The sequence below is a fragment of the Aegilops tauschii genome, chromosome 7 (genome assembly GCF_002575655.3).
Source record: "Aegilops tauschii subsp. strangulata cultivar AL8/78 chromosome 7, Aet v6.0, whole genome shotgun sequence".
NCBI classification, from domain to species: Eukaryota; Viridiplantae; Streptophyta; class Magnoliopsida; order Poales; family Poaceae; genus Aegilops; species Aegilops tauschii.
The window spans coordinates 196320098-196342170 of NC_053041.3; the positions used below are offsets into that span (position 1 = coordinate 196320098).

Genomic DNA, 22073 nt, shown 5'->3' on the forward strand with positions numbered 1-22073 from the left:
TGGCGTGGTGAGTGATGGCCCACAAGTATAGGGGATCTATCATAGTCCTTTCGATAAGTAAGAGTGTCAAACCCAACGAGGAGCAGAAGGAAATGACAAGAGGTTCTCAGTAAGGTATTCTTTGCAAGCACTGAAATTATCGGTAACAGATAGTTTTGTGATAAGGTAATTTGTAACGGGTAACAAGTAACAAAAGTAAAAAAAGGTGCAGTAAGGTGGCCCAATCCTTTTTGTAGCAAACGACAAGCCTGGACAAACTCTTATATAAAGGAAAACGCTCTCGAGGACACATGGGAATTATCGTCAAGCTAGTTTTCATCACGCTCATATGATTCGCGTTCGTTACTTTGATAATTTGATATGTGGGTGGACCGGTGCTTGGGTACTGTCCTTCCTTGGACAAGCATCCCACTTATGATTAACCCCTATTGCAAGCATCCGCAACTACAAAAAAGTATTAAGGTAAACATAACCATAGCATGAAACATATGGATCCAAATCAGTCCCTTACGAAGCAACACATAAACTAGGGTTCAAGCTTCTGTCACTCTAGCAACCCATCATCTACTTATTACTTCCCAATGCCTTCCTCTAGGCCCAAACAATGGTGAAGTGTCATGTAGTTGACGTTCACATAACACCACTAGAGGAAAGACAACATACATCTCATCAAAATATCGAACGTATACCAAATTCACATGACTACTTATAGCATGACTTCTCCCATGTCCTCAGGAACAAACGTAACTACTCACAAATCATATTCATGTTCATAATCAGAGGGGTATTAATATGCATAAAGGATCTGAACAAATGATTTTCCACCAAATAAACCAACTAGCATCAACTACAAGGAGTAATCAACACTACTAGCAACCCACAGGTATCAATCTGAGGTTTTGAGACAAAGATCGGATACAAGAGATGAACTAGGGTTTGAGAGGAGATGGTTCTGGTGAAGATGTTGATGGAGATTGACCCCCTCCCGATGAGACGATCGATGGTGATGACGATGGTGATGACGATGGTGATGATTTCCCCCTCCCGGAGGGATGTTTCCCCCGCAGAACAGCTCTGCTGGAGCCCTAGATTAGTTTCGCCAGGTTCCGCCTCGAGACGGCGGCGCTTCGTCCCGAAAGCTTCCTTCTGTTTTTTTCAGGGCGAAAGACTTCATATAACCAAAGATGGGCACCGGAGGCCTGCCAGGGGGCCCACGAGGTAGGGCGCGCCCCCCACCCTCGTGGATGGTGGGTGGCCCCCCTCTGGTGCTTTCTTCGCCCAATATTTTTTACATATTCCAAAACTGACTTTCGTGGAGTTTCAAGACTTTTGGAGTTGTGTAGAATAGGTCTCTAATATTTGCTCCTTTTCCAGCCCAGAATTCCAGCTGCCGGCATTCTCCCTCTTCATGCAAACCTTGTAAAATAAGAGAGAAAAGGCATAAGTATTATGACATAATGTGTAATAACAGCCCATAATGCAATAAATATCGATATAAAGCATGATGCAAAATGGACGTATTAGTGAGTCGGCTGGGTGAAGATGACGAGGAAGTCTTCAGGCTGGTGAGCAGTGACCCGCAGCTGGTAGGGCGGGACGCAGAGCTGGGCCTCGAGAGCACGCCCGACCGCCATCGGGGATGTGGCCGCCACCCCATCCAGAGCACGCAGCGTCACCGCATGCTGCATGAGGAAGATGTCCCCTCCACCTCCACTAAGGAAACTCCCACCTTGTGACTGGTGCAAGGCCGGCGCGCGGGGTCCGCCAGGCTGAGCTCGGCCATCAGAGGCGCGGGTCGGGTGAGCGGCTGGTACGGCGGCAGTGGCAAAGGAGTTCACGGTGGCGGCAGGGAGGGGAAGTGCAGGCAGGAGCTTACTAGGGGGCGAGAGGCGAATGGACCTAGCCTAGCTGCAGTGGGGCTGCCCAGGCCATTTCGATGATTTTGTGGACACTCGCGGCAAAAATGCCCAAGGCGCTCACAGATTATGCAGTGAAGCGGATCTCTACAATCTTTCCGGCGATGGAACTTGCTGAGGCATCGAAAACAGCCGCCGTGGAAGCAGCTTAAGAAGGCCTCGCGTCCACCAGCCGCATTGAATGTAGTCCGGCGATCCAGGGAGAGGGGCGGAGGGGCCCTGCTATTGCCCGGTAGGTCGGAGGTGCGCCCGCGGTTCTTCTTAGAGGAGACATTCGTCCATCCATCGTCCGGCCTCGAAGAGGAAAGATTGACTGCGGGGGGTGTCGGTGTCAAAACCGGTGGATCTCGGGTAGGGGGTCCCGAACTGTGCGTCTAAGGTCGATGGTAACAGGAGACAGGGGACACGATGTTTACCCAGGTTCGGGCCCTCTCTATGGAGGTAATACCCTACTTCATGCTTGATTGATCTTGATGGATATGAGTATTACAAGAGTTGATCTACCACGAGATCATAATAGCTAAACCCTAGAAGTCTAGCATGTATGACTATGGTAATGAGTCTCTCCCTTTCCGGACTAAGTCCTCCGGTTTATATAGACACGGGTGTAGTCTTTGGTCTTCACAGCCCATCAGTCTGGCCCATGGCTAACAGGCTGGATGCCCGAGGGCCCCTTAGTCCAGGACTCCCTCAGTAGCCCCTGAACCTGGCTTCAATGACGAGGAGTCCGGCGCGCAGATTTGTCTTCGACATTGCAAGGCGGGTTCCCCTTTCCGAACTCCAGGATTGTCTTCGGACGTATCGACGCGTCCGGACCTGTAACACACACACCACACACAACCGCAGAGAGAAGACAATTTTACATGAGTCCAATCCACTAACAACTTTTTGCAACATGACATCATATCTGTCCGGTTGTAATTTCGAACCGTTTTTCGTCTGCCGCTCCACGTTCCGAGACGCGGTTGTCATTGGCACGTCTTGTCAAAGCAGGGATCGTGTCCCCTTATTGCGGGATTCTCATCAATACGGGCGTGGGTAACCCAACCGTGCCGTTTGCACAACCCTTGGGAATAGGCGAGTTTTAGGGCGAGTGGGGGGGCGTTTGACATTCGCGGCCTTTATAAGGGGATAAGGATTCGTCCTCATTCACCCACGCCTTCTCCTTCCTCTGCCCCTCCATTCTTGAGCTCTAGCACCCAAGCTCTAGCTTTCCCCGCCCGAGAAAGCACTCCAACCATGTCCGGATCCGGAGCTGGGGGCAAGTGGATGGCCTCCTCCGTTAAGAAGAGAGATATCAAGGGGCTCCGAGAGGCCGGATACCTGGCCAAGGAGATCGTTCACCGACTCCCGGCCAAGGGACAAATCGTCCCTACCCCAAGCCTCATGAGAGGGTGGTGTTCCTCGCACATTTCGTCCGCGGGCTGGGATTCCCTCTCCACCCGTTTGTCCGCGGACTGATGTTTTACTACGGGCTGGACTTCCATGATCTAGCCCCCAACTTCATCTTCAACATCTCAGCATTTATAGTCGTGTGCGAGGCCTTTCTCCGCATCCCGCCTCACTTCGGCCTATGGCTGAAGACCTTCAACGTGAAGCCGAAGGTGGTGAGCGGCCAACAAGCAGAGTGCGGAGGTGCCATGGTGGGCAAGATGCCCAATATCACCTGGCTCGAAGGCTCCTTCATGGAGACGGTGAAGGGATGGCAATCGGGGTGGTTCTACATCACCGAGCCGCGCAATACCAACTGGGCGGCGGCCCCCGAATTCCGATCCGGAGTTCCCATGCGGCTCACCTCCTGGCAAGAGAAGGGCCTGACCTGGGGATCTTCGAACAAGCTGACTGGGCTCCAGACGTGCGTCCAGAACATGATAACCAAGAAGATCAAGCTTGTCAATGTGATCCAGGTTATGCTCATCCGCCGGATCCTTCCGTGCCAACGCCGGACCTGCTATTTGTGGGAGTTTGATCCGACCAAGCACCAGACGCTGCTAGAGCTCTTCGGCACGACGCACGAAGACATCTGGAAAGTGCTCTTCAAGGCCGGCGAGACACCGCCGGCTACGACCGAGGATCGTGGGCTTAGCTTAAAGCGCCAGGCCAATTCGGTAAGCTTTTTCATGTTTTCAAGGCATAGCTTTTACTGGCATGTTTTGGGGAAGGAGTCTAAGCCTTCCTATCAATTACTTTTAGGCCTGGACAGACATAGCGGGGCGGATTAATTGTCCAGCTCCGCTACCCGAAGATGAGGAAACCCCACTCCTGACGAGGATGTTGTTTCTGGCGCCTTATGATGTGCCGGAGAAGAAGGCCAAGAAGTCGACCAAAGGGACCAGGAGTGGCCTTCGCCGAAAGGGTGCTTCGGTGTGACGCCCCCGATTCGACCGTACACTAATCATACACGCAAATGTGTACGATCAAGATCAGGGACTCACGGGAAGATATCACAACACAACTCTAGACACAAATTGAAATAATACAAGCTTTTATATTACAAGCCAGGGGCCTCGAGGGCTCGAATACATAGCTCGATACACAAGAGTCAGCGGAAGCAACAATATCTGAGTACAGACATAAGTTAAACAAGGATGCCTTAAGAAGGCTAGCACAAAAGCAACACGATCGAAGAGGCAAGGCCTCCTGCCTGGGACCTCCTAACTACTCCTGGTCTTTAGTGGTCCCCACGTAGAAGTAGGCATCCTCGGGGTAGTAGCAGACGTTGGCGGTGGCATCTGGCTCCTGGGATCCACCATCTGGTTGCGACAACCAGAAAGAAGAAAGAAGGGGGGAAGGGGGAGCAAAGCAACCGTGAGTACTCATCGAAAGTACTCGCAAGCATCAGATCTATACTAAGTATGCATTGGTATCAAATGGAAGGGTTGTATCTGTCGACTGAACTGCAGAATGCCAGAATAGAGGGGAAGGCCTAGCCTATCGAAGACTAGCATCTTCAAGCAGCTCCAAGCATCTTGCAGCATGTAGAAGAGTAAAGAATAGCAGTTTATAATTAACAAGCATGTTGTAGAATTAATGCCCAGAGATCCTTCCTCGACTCCCTGCGAGAAAGCAATCCCGGGGCCACATATCCATCACATATCAAGTATCCATTTCTAGTTGTATAAGATCAGGATACAAGTCTGAACATCCATTACCGTGGACACGGTATTCGAATATATGTCTTCCCTGCAGGGGTGCACCACGTTACCCAACACACTCGATCACTCTGGCCGGACACACTTTCCTGGGTCATGCCCGGCCTCGGAAGATCAACACGTCGCAGCCCTACCTAGGCTCAGCAGAGAGGTCCCCGCCGGTCTACATCCTAAGCGCCCCGGGGTCTTGGGCCCATCGCCCGTTGCACTCTGGGTAGTTGCGCGCAGGGTGGATACCAGCACCGCCTCGGATGGCCAGCACGATCCGACCATGCCGCCATGCTGAACTGGACGTCTGACAAAGCTTCGGCTGATACTGCGACGTCGAGGCCCATATCTATTCTCGCGTGGTGGTTAGTGCGTAAAGGCCAAAGGCCAATTCAGGACAAATACCCAAACCTGTTAGTGCATTAACAATTAAAGTAGTGACGGCTGTCGGGACAAGCCCGGAGCTATCACCCCTCCTGGGTGATACCGCTAAACAGCCAGCCGCCACCGTCACATCACACGGGTGCTCTCCGGGCCCGCCCGGCTTTCACAACAGTCTCAGGTAAAGTCAAGGTAACCGTGTGTACAAACATCAAGGGGAAAACCCGAGGAATCACCCCCGAAGGATTCCACTCGATGTGGTCATCAAGGTGAACGTAAGAGGATCCACCCTCGAGGTTCACACTTGATGTGTTGCACGACAGAGCCGTATCGGGAATGGTGAAAGAGGAAATCACCCTCATTGACCACGACCGAATAGCTACACTACAGAGATCTCATCAGGAGTGATGTAAGAGGTTCCACCCTCGGCACTCGATGGTAACTCTGTAGAGTCGAGCAACAAAAGGGGCGTGATGTGATGTGAGGTGTCGGGCTCTGGTCATCAATCACGTTGATCGAGTCGTCGATGATGAAGCAGGGGCAACAAGGACAAGGTGGAGGTCACTGATGGATCTCTAACCAACCTATACTAAGCAGTTTAGGATAAGCAAGTAGGTAACAATAGCAGGTACAAAAGCAGGCTATGCATCAGAATATGAGCAATCAATTACAGTAGCAAAATCAAATGCAAGCATGAGAGAATGGAATGGGCGATATCGGGATGATCAAATGGGGGGGGGCTTGCCTGAAAGCTCCGCTGAAAGGGAAGAAGGGGTCGTCGTCGACGTAGTCGGTCACAATGGCATCAGCAACGGTCTCGGGGTCTACCAGAGAGAAGAGGGGGGAAACAGTAAATATATAGCAAGCAAGAGCATAACAGGACAACAGACAGAGCTAGACGTGTTCTAACGCGGTGCTACACGATACCGGCGAAGGGGGATAACATCCGGGAATGCTTTCCCGAAGTTTGGCATTTTTAGACAAACAAAACAGAAGGGGATGGTTGCATGTTCGCTATGCTAGGAACGTGTGGCGGACGAACGAAGAGCGTATTTGGATCCGTCTCGTCGTTCTGAGCAACTTTCATGTATAATACTTTTTCATCCGAGTTACCGATTATTTTCTATGAATTTCTAAAGTTTTAGCAATATTCAGAAATCATTATTAATTCAAAAATTAAATAGTGAGATACTTTTTATACACAGTTTTAGCTAGCCTATTAGAATGACAGGTGGGGTCCAGTGGCTGAGTCAGTATACACGGTCAGCAACTCAACAGTCAAAGGTTGACCTGGTCAAAGTGTGAATAGTGGTTGTGGGGCCTACTTGTCAATGACTTATGGGTTAATAAATTATTTAAACCAGTTTAATTAGTGGTGGAGGGGTCCCACATGTCATAGCCCGTAACTAAACTATTCTAGTTGATTAGATAAATTAGCTGTGGGGCTCCACATGTCATAGGAGGTTAGTTAGTCTGATTAGTGCTAAAATAAACTAGTTGGGCCGGCCAGATGTGCAATAGCACAAGCCATTCTCACGGCTGTGGACCCAAACGCACACATAACACATGACCTTGTTTGGACGGGGCAAGCTCTCTAGTGCAGTTCAGTTTTGTCAGTTATTTCTTCAGCAAACAACTTGGCAGCTACACACGCCGGACTGCCGGAGCAACCAACAAACAGCAGCGGCAGCAGCAGCTAGGCACGGCGCGACACTAGCAGCAGAAGCAGTATAGAGTAGCAGCGGCAGCAACAGAGCAGCGGCAGAGGTTGGCGAGCAGCATCAACAAAGCAAGCAGCAGCGACAGCACAAGCAGCAAGCAGCGGCAGTCGCATGAGCAGCAGCAGCAGCACAGGGAAATAGTAGCGGCAGAGCAGCAGCCGCGGCAAGCAGTAGCGGCCGCAGCAGAAGCAGCAGACGCGGCGAGGAGCTGGCGAGGGCACGCGAGGAAGGCAGCAGGGGAGTGGTTGGGGCGAGGCGGGCGCGCACACTGACGACGCGGGAGCGAGGCTCGCGATGCAGCGACGGTGGTGCTCAGAATCGGCGCTCGGGCGCCCATTTGACGCGTGGTCGGTGTGGATCGGACGCGGGCAGCGCCGGGCGTCGACCGGTGCTAGTGGCAGCAGCAGGGGAGGTCGGAGACGGGCTCGGCGTCGACAACGACGGCGGCCGGAGCGGGAGCTAGACGAGCCCGTCGCTATTGCGGGAGAGCGAGCGAGCCAGTGGGCTCGTTGGACTCGTAAGAGACCCAGGAGCACGGTGCACGGCTTGAGCGCGAGCGGTGCGTGCGGTGGCTACGATGGCGATGCTAGCGACGGCGAGGAGCTCGGCATTGATGGTGTCGGCGGCTACGTGCAGGGAAACAGAGGGGGAACAGAGGGGTTATGACCGCACGCTCACCGTGGAGCTCAAGAAAGGCTCGTCGAGGTCACGGAGCAGCAGAGGGCGCCAGAATCGACGGTGGCGCCGCGGTGGCCGGAGGTGGAAGAAGATCTTCCGCTCGACTCGGCGCGTTCCGGATCGATTCGTGGACGTAGACGAAGTAGTGGACGGCGACGGAGAAGATGGACGAGGTCTCAGGCACCGGGGAGCTCGGTGGGCACGAGGACGAGGTCGGCCATGGCGGTGGCGGCGCGGGCTTCTTCCAGATCGACGAGAGGGTGAGAGGGAGGGGCGAAGTGGGAAGCAGGGGCGTTAGGGTTTTGGGGGAGGGCTTCGAGTAGATATAGGAGGGGCGCGGTGGATGGGCGCCACGGCATCGCCCTCGGCCGTGGCGGTCATCGCCGGCATCCAAGCCTCCCTGTGAACAGGGAGGGGTGCAGGGGGACAGGTTGGGCCGGCCTTTAGTTAGGTGGGCTAATGAGCCCATTAGCTTAGGTCCTCCTCCTCCTTTTCATTTCTTTCATAATTTTCTTTTATAGTTTCTGTTTTAATTTCTTTTCCAATAGCAAATGACCTTTAAGAAAAATGAGACTTGGCCCACAATTCGAGATGCAACTATTTACAATGCCACAAAATGTTTGGACTTTATTTAAAGTAGTTTGCTATTCCAGAAATTATAAAAGGCATTTATAATATTGTTTAAGCCACTGTTCTAACTACTTTTGAAAACTTAAACATTTTATGAAACTTTGGTTTCTTCACTAATAATACTTATGATTTATTTGCCACAGTTTGCACATTTTGGTTTTGACATTTGAAAACTTTTATTTTTGACTTTGTTTTAAATTTGAATTTGAGCCGTTTTCGGATCAACGAGTGCCTAACAACAGTAATCGTGGTGATGTGGCTTCATTAGCAGCGGATTACTGTAGCTTAATTATCCGGGTGTCACATTTGGACATGTCGTTCGAAGACGAGACTGACTCTTCGGTCGCCGAAGACGACGGCGAGGAGGAGGAAGAAGGCAGCTCTCCCCCTGAGGGGGGAAGGAGAAAAGGGGGGCCTCCCTAAATCTGGAGGCGAAGGCGCCCAAGAGGGGGAAGGGCTCCCTTGCGGATAACTCAACATGGGATGTCGATAGCAGTCCGGAGCGAATGCCCCGGACCAAGCCTCGGGCCGCCTCGTAAGTACCAAAAACCCTATGCACCTCCAAATACCTGGCCTTTCCAGTTTAATACGTTTAAATTATGCCATTACAGTCCGGCCCGCGATGGCTCCCTGCGATCCTTGACAGAGGGTTCGCTAAACTCAAAGGAGATGGCTAGCATGTCTCCACCGCCCGCTCACTCTGTCTCGCCCAAGGGTGATGACGAGGTGGTGTCCCAATGGACCTTCCCAGACCGGGGGGAGGTTCCGGAGATCGTCAGGGTGGCGCCCCAGGATGACTCCTCGGCCGCCGAACACACGGGGGAAAGAGCCCCCATGGGGACTGGTGATGGGAGCCAAGTTTCATTCGGCCCTCAGCCGGATACCATTCCGGAGACCTACGTGGCTCCGGAGTCCAGCGAACGGCCTTCCCCGAAAGGAGGGGGTGTGCCTGTTCCGCTGGTGACCTCTGTCCAACCAGAGGCACCGGATAATCTGCTGGAAGCGCTGCGAGGCGCCTCCATTGTGGATGAACACCGTGTCCTCATGGGTACGGTGATCGAAAAGGTTCAGTCCGCCAAAAGCGGACTGACCGAGGCTTGCGCTAGCCTTTTAACAGGCTTTGAGGTAATAATCGTAGAGAGAATATCACAGTGTGGACAGTAGCCCCTGATGCTCTGTTCGGTGTTCGGAAAGAAAAAGCCAAACAGAGGATCAAAACAATTTTTGCAGGAGTCTAGCATAAGATGTCTATGTGAATAAGCAGGCGTCGCTGCTGGCTGCTGCCGCTCATACTTCGGAGGTCTCCGGCCTGAAGCAGAGCCCGGAGCGGGCCAACGAAGAGCTCGGCCTCATAAAGAAGCAGCTGGAGGACAGCCAAGGTATGCAGTAACCTGCGCGTATATTTTAGGAAGGATGAATGTTTCATGCTGACTGAAGCGTCCTCAAGTTTGTTAGGGGCCACGACCGAGGTGGCGGCCCTCAAGAAGGCGTTAGCCGAGGTCGAGGACAAAGCGGCCAATGAGCGCGCCGCGCGCGAGAAGCACGAGGCCCGAGTCGGCGAGGTCCAGCAAGAGCTCTAGGACGCCGTCAAGAAGTACGAGTCCTTGGAGCGTGATTCTAAGACGCAAGCGTCCGAACTTGCGAATGCCCGCCGGAGCGCACAAGAGGCTCGAGCCGAGGCCCAGAGCGCCCTTCAGGAAATCCAAGCGTCCAAGAAGATCGCGGCGGGTAAGGCTTTCATTATGCAAAGCAAATCTGTGAAGGAAGCGTTCCTTTTACTTACCCGAATTTGGAGCTCTCTGTTGGAAATATGCCCTAGAGGCAATAATAAAATGGTTATTATTGTATTTCCTTGTTCATGATAATTGTCTATTGTTCATGCTATAATTGTATTAACTGGAAACCGTAATACATGTGTGAATACATAGACCACAACATGTCCCTAGTAAGCCTCTAGTTGACTAGCTCGTTGCTCAATAGATGGTTATGGTTTCCTGACCATGGACATTGGATGTCATTGATGACGGGATCACATCATTAGGAGAATGATGTGATGGACAAGACCCAATCCTAAGCATAGCACAAGATCGTGTAGTTCGTTTGCTAAGAGCTTTTCTAATGTCAAGTATCGTTTCCTTAGACCATGAGATTGTGCAACTCCCGGATACCGTAGGAATGCTTTGGGTGTACCAAACGTCACAACGTAACTGGGTGGCTATAAAGGTACACTACATGTATCTCCGAAAGTGTCTGTTGGGTTGGTACGAATCGAGACTGGGATTTGTCACTCCGCATGACGGAGAGGTATCTCTGGGCCCACTCAATAATGCATCATCATAATGAGCTCAATGTGACTAAGGAGTTAGCCACGGGATCATGCATTACGGAACGAGTAAAGAGACTTGCCGGTAACAAGATTGAACGAGGTATTGGGATACCGACGATCGAATCTCAGGCAAGCAACATGCCGATAGACAAAGGGAATTGTATACGGGATTGATTGAATCCCCAACATCGTGGTTCATCCGATGAGATCATCGTGGAACATGTGGGAGCCAATATGGGTATCCAGATCCCGCTATTGGTTATTGGCCGGAGAGGTGTCTCGGTCATGTCTGCATGGTTCCCAACCCGTAGGGTCTACACACTTAAGGTTCAGTGACGCTAGAGTTGTTATGGGAAATAGTATGTGGTTACCGAAGGTTGTTCAGAGTCTCGGATGAGATCCCGGACATCACGAGGAGTTCCGGAATGGTTCGGCGGTGAAGATCGATATATTGGACGAAGGGTATTGGAGTCCGGAAGTGTTCCGGGGGTACCAGGCTATGGCCAGCATGACCGAAAGGTGTTTCGGGAGCCCCGGCAAGTGTTGGAGGGCCTCATGGGCCAAAGGGGAAGGGGCAAACCAGCCCACTAAGGGGCGGTGCGCCCCCCACACCCTTTCCCACGTTACTTGGGGAGGTGGGGCGCCTCCACCTGGCATGGGAGGCAAGCCTCCACCTGCTAGGCTTGGGGGCAAGTCTCCCTAGGATTTTCCCTAGGGAGATCCAATCTGCTTGGCCGCCGCCCCTACGGGAAACCCTAGGGCGCCTCCCCCTCTCCCCTTGCCCCTATATATAGTGGAGGGGTGGGAGGGCAGCCCCACCTCTTCCCTGGCGCAGCCCTCCCTCCTCATACACCTCCTCCTCCTCCTCCGTAGTGCTTAGCGAAGCTCTGCCGGAGAACCATGAGCTCCATTGCCACCACGCCGTCGTGTTGCTGGAGTTCTCCCTCAACTTCTCCTCTCCCCTTGCTGGATCAAGAAGGAGGAGACGTCCCCGGGCTGTACGTGTGTTGAATGCGGAGGCGCCGTCCGTTCGGCGCTAGATCGGATCTTCCGCGATTTGAATCGCTACGAGTACGACTCCATCAACCGCGTTCTTGTAACGCTTCCGCTTAGCGATCTTCAAGGGTATGAAGATGCACTCCCTCTCTCTCGTTGCTAGCATCTCCTAGATTGATCTTGGTGACACGTAGGAAAATTTTGAATTATTGCTACGTTACCCATCACTCTCCAGGTGCGTTTTCGGATTTGCCGCGGAGCGTATCAGATGCTGCCGAGTTCTATCGAGCCGGAGAAGGGAGTTCTATGGAGAAGCTGTTCTGGTCTCAATATCTTGGACCAGAACATCCGGTGTCCTTCAGCGACCAGCTGAAACAGCTGGTCGAGCTGCACAAGGCGGCCGAGCTAGCCATGAAGGAGCTGATAGTCCGATTGTGGCCTGCCGCGCCGATACCCACCAGCTACTTCAGACTTGTGAAGCGGCTTGTTGATGCCTGCCCACGGCTGGAGGTTATAAAGCGGTTGGTCTATATCGAAGGTGCACGGATGGTCTTTGCCCGCGTTAAGACGCACTGGGCGAAGATGGATGCCAAGAAGCTAATGACCGAGGGGCCGCCTGAGGGCAAGGAGCACCGCCGACCCGAGTTATATTTTGATGGTGTCCTGGAGGGATCCCGCCTTGTGGCGGAGCAATGTACGAAGGATGTTATATTCCCATGAAAACATTCGTATTATCCTGTCGTGTAATATGGAAAAATGATGTTATGTAATATAATGCTTGTGATTTTAAAATTTTACCTCCTGTGCGGCCGTTTGTGAAATCTGAGGGTTGGCCAGTCATCGGCTTGTGCCCCCACGTAGATAGTACGGGGGTGTTCGGGATAAATCTAAACACTCTTTACTCCATATTCTGGTCCTTAAAGGAGGTGTTTAGCGCAACGAACAAGGCAATCAGACTATACGGCCTTTATCGCCCTCATTTAGCCATAGGAGTTTGACAATGAAAATTTTGCCGAAGCCCCTGGTATTCGGAAGGCCGAACTTGGGGCATTACACGCACCTGACCGGATAAGAAACCGATTCCTCGCATAAAGCGGAAAAAATATCTAAGGATTTGAAACCTCTCGAACAGCTGACCAGCTCGCGCTGCATCATGACAGTCAGTTTTCGGCTTTCTCTACTGAGGCGCTCGTCCGGAAGAACAGGGACACAATCGCAGTAGTTCTCCCTTTACTACCCTAGCCGATATAGCGGAACATAAGGTAGTAAGCACAGGAGCCGGGCAACCCAACTATTGACCAAAGACATTATTCGGAGGCGATGCATATAATGCTATAAGTTCGGGGTGCCGAACTGCACTAAAAAAGGTGTTCGGGCTTTATTGCCGTACTGCGGGGCGCGAAAGCCCCTGGTGAAGTAAAATGTACGAGAGTGTACGTATGCAATGAGTAATAGATACAAAGGTAAGGAATGAGGGAAAAATAAGTAATAAGCTGACGCAACCATTTATTTACCATTTGTAATGTGATTAATACGTCGAGGCTTACTTGTACAAGTAATGCGATAAGCAAATAAGGCTATTTAACATGCCATGACCAAGAGCGAGCTGCGTGCGGGTATGTAAAACAGGTATAGCAATCATTAGCAGAGACCACCTGGGGATTCCCTTGTACGTCAAAGCTCCTTGCCTCCTTGGTATGTCCGACAAACGGGTTGTCAGAAGAAACCTCGAAAAGAGAAAAACCCGAAATGAAAAGGAAAAGTGAAGGTTTGCGAATCCGGTGTACAAGGGTTGGTCGAGCCGCACCGTGGATCGTGAGCTAGGTATGCCTCCGTCGATACCCATGGGATTTTGAGTGCGTAGTTATGTACGCGTGGTACGAATAGAACACAAAGTAGTTATCATGAGCTAGGTCTATGCGTAGATTCTATGCACGAGTAGAACACAAAGTAGTTGTGGGCGATGATTTGTTCAATTTGCTTACCGTTACTAGTCTTATCTTGATTCGGCGGCATTGTGGGATGAAGCGGCCCGGACCGACCTTACACGTACACCTACGTGAGACAGGTTCCACCGACTGACATGCACTTGCACTTGATGCATAAGGTGGCTAGCGGGTGTCTGTCTCTCCCACTTTAGTCGGATTGGATTCGATGAAGAGGGTCCTTATGAAGGGTAAATAGCAATTGGCATATCACCGTTGTGGCTTTTGTGTAGGTAAGAAACGTTCTTGCTAGAAACCCATAGCAGCCACGTAAAACATGCAACAACAATTAGAGAACGTCTAACTTGTTTTTGCAGGGTATGCTATGTGATGTGATATGGCCAAAAGGATGTGATGAATTATATATATGTGATGTATGAGATTGATCATGTTCTTGTAATAGGAATCACGACTTGCATGTCGATGAGTATGACAATCGGCAGGAGATATAGGAGTTGTCTTAATTTATTGTATGACCTGCGTGTCAATCAAAAACGCCATGTAATTACTTTACTTTATTGCTAACCGTTAGCCATAGTAGTAGAAGTAATAGTTGGCGAGAAAACTTCATGAAGACACGATGATGGAGATCATGGTGTCATGCCGGTGACGAAGGTGATCATGCCGCGCCTCGAAGATGGAGATCAAAGGCGCAAGATGATATTGGCCATATCATCTCACTTTATGATTTACATGTGATGTTTGTCATGTTTACGTCTTATTTGCTTAGAAAGACGGTAGCATAAATAAGATGATCCCTCACTAAAATTTCAAGAGACGTGTTCCCCCTAACTGTGCACCGTTGCGAAGGTTCATTGTTTCGAAGCACCACGTGATGATCGGGTGTGATAGATTCTAACGTTCGCATACAATGGGTGTAAGCCAGATTTACACATGCGAAACACTTAGGTTGACTTGACGAGCCTAGCATGTACAGACATGGCCTCGGAACACAAGAGACCGAAAGGTCAAACATGAGTCGTATAGTAGATACGATCAACATGGAAATGTTAACCATTGATGACTAGTCCGTCTCACGTGATGATCGGACACGGTCTAGTCGATTCGGATCATGTATCACTTAGATGACTAGAGGGATGTCTATCTAAGTGGGAGTTCATTAAATAATTAGATGAACTTAATTATCATGAACATAGTCAAAAGGTCTTTGCAAATTATGTCGTAGCTTATGCTTTAGTTCTACTGTTTAAGATATGTTCCTAGAGAAAAATTTAGTTGAAAGTTGATAGTAGCAATTATGCGAACTGGGTCCGTAAACTGAGGATTGTCCTCATTGCTGCACAGAAGGCTTATGTCCTTAATGCACCGATCGGTGTGCTGAACCTCGAGCGTCCTTTGTGGATGTTGCGAACATCTGACATACACGTTTTGATGACTACGTGATAGTTCAGTGCGTAATGTTGAACGGTTTAGAATTGAGGCACCGAAGACATTTTGAAATGTCGCGAAACATGTTAGATGTTCCAAGAGCTAAAATTGGGATTTTAGGCTCGTGCCCACGTCAAGAGGTATGAGACCTCTGACAAGTTTCTTAAGCCTGCAAACTAAGGGAGAAAAGCTCAACCGTTGAGCATGTGCTCAGATTGTCTGAGTACTACAATCGCTTGAATCGAGTGGGAGTTAATCTTCCAGATGAGACAGTGATGGTTCTCCAAAGTCACTGCCACCAAGCTATTAGAGCTTCGTGATGAACTATAACATATCAGGGATAGACATGATGATCCTTGAGCAACTCGCGATGTTTGACACCGCGAAAGTAGAAATCAAGTAGGAGCATCAATTATTGATGGTTAGTAAAACCACTAGTTTCAAGAAGGGCAAGGGAAAGAAGGGATACTTCATGAAACGGCAAATCAGTTGCTGCTCTAGTGAAGAAACCCAAGGTTGAACCCAAACCCGAGACTAAGTGCTTCTGTAATGAGGGGAACGGTCGCTGAAGCAGAACTACCCTAGATACTTGGTAGATGAGAAGGCAGGCAAGGTCGACAGAAGTATATTGGATATACATTATATTAATGTGTACTTTACTAGTAGTCCTAGTAGCACCAGGGTATTAGATACCGGTTCGGTTGCTAAGTGTTGGTAACTCGAAATAAAAGGCTACGGAATAAACGGAGACTAGCTAAAGGTGAGATGACGATATGTGTTGGAAGTGTTTCCAAGGTTGATGTGATCAAGCATCGCATGCTCCCTCTACCATCGAGATTGGTGTTAAACCTAAATAATTGTTATTTGGTGTTTGCGTTGAGCATAGACATGATTGGATTATGTTTATCGCAGTACGGTTATTCATTTAAGGAGAATAATGGTTACTCTGTCTATTTGAATAATACCTTCAATGGTCTTGCACTTAAAATGAATGGTTTATTGAATCTCGATCGTAGTGATACACATGTTCATGCCAAAAGATATAAGATAGTACCACATACTTGTGGCACTGCCACTTGAGTCATATTGGTATAAAACGCATGAAGAAGCTCCATGTTGATGGATCTTTGGACTCACTCGTTTTTGAAAAGATTGAGATATGCGAACCATGTCTATTAGTATATATGCATGAAGAAAGTCCATACAGATGGATCGTTTGGACTCACTTGATTTTGAATCACTTGAGACATGCAAATCATACCACATGGGCAAGATGACTGAAAGGCCTCGTTTTTCAGTAAGATGAAACAAGAGAGCAACTTGTTGGAAGTAATACATTTGATGTGTGCAGTCCAATGAGTGCTGAGGCACGCAGTGGATATCGTTATGTTCTTACTTCACAGATGATTTGAGTAGATGCTAAGAATATTTACTTGATGAAACACAAGTTTGAATTATTGAAAGGTTCAGGTAATTTCAGAGTGAAGTTGAAGATCGTCGTGACAAGAGGATAAAATGTCTATGATATGATCATAGAGATATTTGAGTTACGAGTTTGGCACACAATTAAGACATTGTGGAAATTGTTTCACAACTAATGCCGCCTAAAACACCATAGTGTGATGGTGTGTCTGAACATCATAACTGCACCCTATTGGATATGGTGCATACCATGATGTCTCTTATCGAATTACCACTATCGTTTATGGGTTAGGCATTAGAGACAACTACATTCACTTTAAAGAGGGCACCACATAATTCCGTTGAGACGACACCGTATGAACTATGGTTTAGATAAACCTAAGCTGTTGTTTCTTAAAAGTTTGGGGTTGCGACGCTTATGTGAAAAAGTTTCAGGCTGATAAGCTCGAACCCAAAACGGATAAATGCATCTTCATAGAATACCCAAAATAGTTGGGTATACCTCCTATTTCAGATCTGGAAGCAAAAGTGATTGTTTCTAGAAACGGGTCCTTTCTCGAGGAAAAGTTTCTCTTGAAAGAATTGAGTGGGAGGATGGTGGAGACTTGATGAGGTTATTGAACCGTCACTTCAACTAGTGTGTAGGAGGGCACAAGAAGTTGTTCCTGTGGCACCTACACCAATTGAAGTGGAAGCTTATGATAGTGATCATGAAACTTCGGATCAAGTCACTACCAAACCTCGTAGGACGACAAGGATGTGTACTACTTTAGAGTGGTACGTAATCATGTCTTGGAAGTCATGTTGCTAGACAACAATGAACCTACAAGCTATGGAGAAGCGATGGTGGGCCCGGATTCCGACGAATGGCTTGAGGCCATAAAACCGAGAGGATCCATGTACGAAAACAAAGTATAGACTTTGGAAGAACTACTTGATGGTCGTAAGGCTGTTGGGTGCAGATGGATTTTGAAAGGAAGACAGACAATGATGGTAAGTGTCACCATTAAGAAAGCTCGACTTGTCGTTAAGATGTTTTCCGGCAAGTTCAAGGAGTTGACTACGATGAGATTTTCTCACTCGTAGCGATGCTAAGAGTCTGTTGGAATTATATTAGCAGTTACTGCATTATTTATGAAATCTTGCAGATAGGATGTCAAAAAAAACATTGTTTCCTCGACGATTTTCTTGAGGAAAGGTTGTATGTGATACAACCAGAAGGTTTTGTCAATCCTGAAAGATGCTAACAAGTATGCAAAGCTCCAGCAATCCTTCTAAGGACTGGAGTAAGCATCTCGGAGTTGGAATGTACGCTTTGATGAGATGATCAAAGATTTTGGGTTTATACAAAGTTTATGAGAAACTTGTATTTCCAAAGAAGTGAGTGGGAGCACTATAGAATTTTTGATGAGTATATGTTGTTAACATATTGTTGATCAGAAATGATGTAGAATTTCTGGAAAGCATACAGGGTTATTTGAAAAGTGTTTTTCAATGGAAAACCTGGATTAAGCTACTTGAACATTGAGCATCAAGATCTATAAGGATAGATCAAAAACGCTTAATAGTACTTTCAAATGAATACATACCGTGATAAGATTTTGAAGGAGTTCAAAATAGATCAGCAAAGAAGGAGTTCTTGGCTGTGTTGCAAGGTGTGAGTATTGAGTAAGACTCAAGACCTGACCACGACAGAAGAGAGAGAAAGGACGAAGGTCGTCCCCTATGCTTTAGACGTAGGCTCTACAGTATGCTATGTTGTGTACCGCACCTGAAGTGTGCCTTGCCATGAGTTAGTCAAGGGGTACAATAGTGATCCAGGAATGGATCACATGACAGCGGTCGAACTTATCCTTAGTAACTAGTGGACTAAGGAATTTTCTCGATTATGGAGGTGGTAAAAGAGTTCGTCGTAAAGGGTTACGTCGATGCAAACTTTGACACTAATCCGGATGAATCTGAGTAGTAAACCGGATTCGTATAGTAGAGCAGTTATTTGGAATAGCTCCAAGTAGCGCATGGTAGGTACATCTACAAGATGACATAGAGATTTGTAAAGCACACACGGATCTGAAAGGTTCAGACCCGTTGACTAGTAACCTCTCTCACAAGCGTGATATGATAAAACACCAATGGGTGTTAGATTCATTACAATCACATAGTGATGTGAACTAGATTATTGACTCTAGTGCAAGTGGGAGACTATTGGAAATATGCCCTAGAGGCAATAATAAAATGGTTATTATTGTATTTCCTTGTTCATGATAATTGTCTATTGTTCATGCTATAATTGTATTAACTCGAAACCGTAATACATGTGTGAATACATAGACCACAACATGTCCCTAGTAAGCCTCTAGTTGACTAGCTCGTTGATCAATAGATGGTTATGGTTTCCTGACCATGGACATTGGATGTCATTGATGACGGGATCACATCATTAGGAGAATGATGTGATGGACAAGACCCAATCCTAAGCATAGCACAAGATCGTGTAGTTCGTTTGCTAAGAGCTTTTCTAATGTCAAGTATCGTTTCCTTAGACCATGAGATTATGCAACTCCCGGATACCGTAGGAATGCTTTGGGTGTACCAAACGTCACAACGTAACTGGGTGGCTATAAAGGTACACTACAGGTATCTCCGAAAGTGTATGTTGGGTTGGTACGAATCGAGATTGGGATTTGTCACTCCGTATGACGGAGAGGTATCTCTGGGCCCACTCGGTAATGCATCATCATAATGAGCTCAATGTGACTAAGGAGTTAGCCACGGGATCATGCATTACGGAACGAGTAAAGAGACTTGCCGTTAACAAGATTGAACGAGGTATTGGGATACCGACGATCGAATCTCGGGCAAGCAACATGCCGATAGACAAAGGGAATTGTATACGGGATTGATTGAATCCCCGACATCGTGGTTCATCCGATGAGATCATCGTGGAACATGTGGGAGCCAATATGGGTATCCAGATCCCGCTATTGGTTATTGGCCGGAGAGGTGTCTCGGTCATGTCTGCATGGTTCTCGAACCCGTAGGGTCTACACACTTAAGGTTCGGTGACGCTAGAGTTGTTATGGGAAATAGTATGTGGTTACCGAAGGTTGTTCAGAGTCCCGGATGAGATCCCGGACATCACGAGGAGTTCCGGAATTGTCCGGCGGTGAAGATCGATATATTGGACGAAGGGTATTGGAGTCCGGAAGTGTTCCGGGGGTACCAGGCTATGGCCAGCATGACCGAAAGGTGTTTCGGGAGCCCCGGCAAGTGTTGGAGGGCCTCATGGGCCAAAGGGGAAGGGGCAAACCAGCCCACTAAGGGGTGGTGCGCCCCCCACACCCTTTCCCACATTACTTGGGGAGGTGGGGCGCCTCCACCTGGCTTGGGAGGCAAGCCTCCACCTGCTTGGCTTGGGGGGCAAGTCTCCCTAGGATTTCCCTAGGGAGATCCAATCTGCTTGGCCGCCGCCCCTAGGGGAAACCCTAGGGCGCCTCCCCCTCTCCCCTTGCCCCTATATATAGTGGAGGGGTGGGAGGGCAGCCCCACCTCTTCCCTGGCGCAGCCCTCCCTCCTCATACACCTCCTCCTCCTCCTCCTCCGTAGTGCTTAGCGAAGCTCTGCCGGAGAACCATGAGCTCCATTGCCACCACGCCGTCGTGTTGCTGGAGTTCTCCCTCAACTTCTCCTCTCCCCTTGCTGGATCAAGAAGGAGGAGACGTCCCCGGGCTGTACGTGTGTTGAACGCGGAGGCGCTGTCCGTTCGGCGCTAGATCGGATCTTCTGCGATTTGAATCGCTGTGAGTACGACTCCATCAACCGCGTTCTTGTAACGCTTCCGCTTAGCGATCTTCAAGGGTATGAAGATGCACTCCCTCTCTCTCGTTGCTAGCATCTCCTAGATTGATCTTGGTGACACGTTTTGAATTACCGCTACGTTACCCATCACTCTCCAGGTGCGTTTACGGATTTGCCGCGCAGCGTATCAGATGCTGCCGAGTTCTATCGAGCCGGAGAAGGGAGTTCTATGGAGAAGCTGTTCTGGTCTCAATATCTTGGACCAGAACATCCGGTGTCCTTCAGCGACTAGCTGAAACAGTTGGTCGAGCTGCACAAGGCGGCCGAGCTAGCCATGAAGGAGCTGATAGTCCGATTGTGGCCTGCCGCGCTGATACCCAGCAGCTACTTCGGACTTGTGAAGCGGCTTGTTGATGCCTGCCCACGGCTGGAGGTTATAAAGCGGTTGGTCTGTATCGAAGGTGCACGGATGGTCTTTGCCCGCGTTAAGACGCACTGGGCGAAGATGGATGCCAAGAAGCTAATGACCGAGGGGCCGCCTGAGGGCAAGGAGCACCGCCGACCCGAGTTATATTTTGATGGTGTCCTAGAGGGATCCCGCCTTGTGGCGGAGCAATGTACGAAGGATGTTATATTCCCATGAAAACATTCGTATTATCCTGTCCTGTAATATGGAAAAATGATGTTATGTAATATAATGCTTGTGATTTTAAAATTTTACCTCCTGTGCGGCCGTTTGTGAAATCTGAGGGTTGGCCAGTCATCGGCTTGTGCCCCCACATAGATAGTACGGGGGTGTTCGGGATAAATCTAAACACTCTTTACTCCATATTCTGGTCCTTAAAGGAGGTGTTTAGCGCAACGAACAAGGCAATCAGACTATACGGCGTTTATCGCCCTCACTTAGCCATAGGAGTTTGACAATGAAAATTTTGGCAAAGCCCCTGGTATTCGGAAGGCCGAACTTGGGGCGTTACACGCACCTGACCGGATAAGAAACCGATTCCTCGCATAAAGCGGAAAAAATCTCTAAGGATTTGAAACCTCTCGAACAGCTGACCAGCTCGCGCTGCATCATGACAGTCAGTTTTCGGCTTTCTCTACTGAGGCGCTCGTCCGGAAGAACAGGGACACAATCGCAGTAGTTCTCCCTTTACTACCCTAGCCGATATAGCGGAACATAAGGTAGTAAGCACAGGAGCCGGGCAACCCAACTATTGACCAAAGACATTATTCGGAGGCGATGCATATAATGCTATAAGTTCGGGGTGCCGAACTGCACTGAAAAAGGTGTTCGGGCTTTATTGCCGTACTGCGGGGCGCGAAAGCCCTTGGTGAAGTAAAATGTACGAGAGTGTACGTATGCAATGAGTAATAGATACAAAGGTAAGGAATGAGGGAAAATTAAGTAATAAGCTGACGCTACCATTTATTTACCATTTGTAATGTGATTAATACGTCGAGGCTTACTTGTACAAGTAATGCGATAAGAAAATAAGGCTATTTAACATGCCATGACCAAGAGCGAGCTGCGTGCGGGTATGTAAAACAGGTATAGCAATCATTAACAGAGACCACCTGGGGATTCCCTTGTACGTCAAAGCTCCTTGCCTCCTTGGTATGTCCGACAAACGGGTTGTCATAAGAAACCTCGAAAAGAGAAAAACCCGAAATGAAAAGGAAAAGTGAAG

General features: G+C 49.0%; 1 long non-coding RNA gene across 1 annotated transcript; it reads right to left on the reverse strand.

Moving 5' to 3' along the window:
- Positions 1-773: 773 nt before the first annotated feature.
- LOC141028055 (uncharacterized) lies at positions 774-8188 on the reverse strand. Its single transcript, XR_012190270.1, has 3 exons — positions 7837-8188; positions 6183-6261; positions 774-4669 (listed from the first exon to the last, which is right to left on the reverse strand). It is a non-coding gene; the product is annotated as an uncharacterized lncRNA (long non-coding RNA).
- Positions 8189-22073: the final 13885 nt, after the last annotated feature.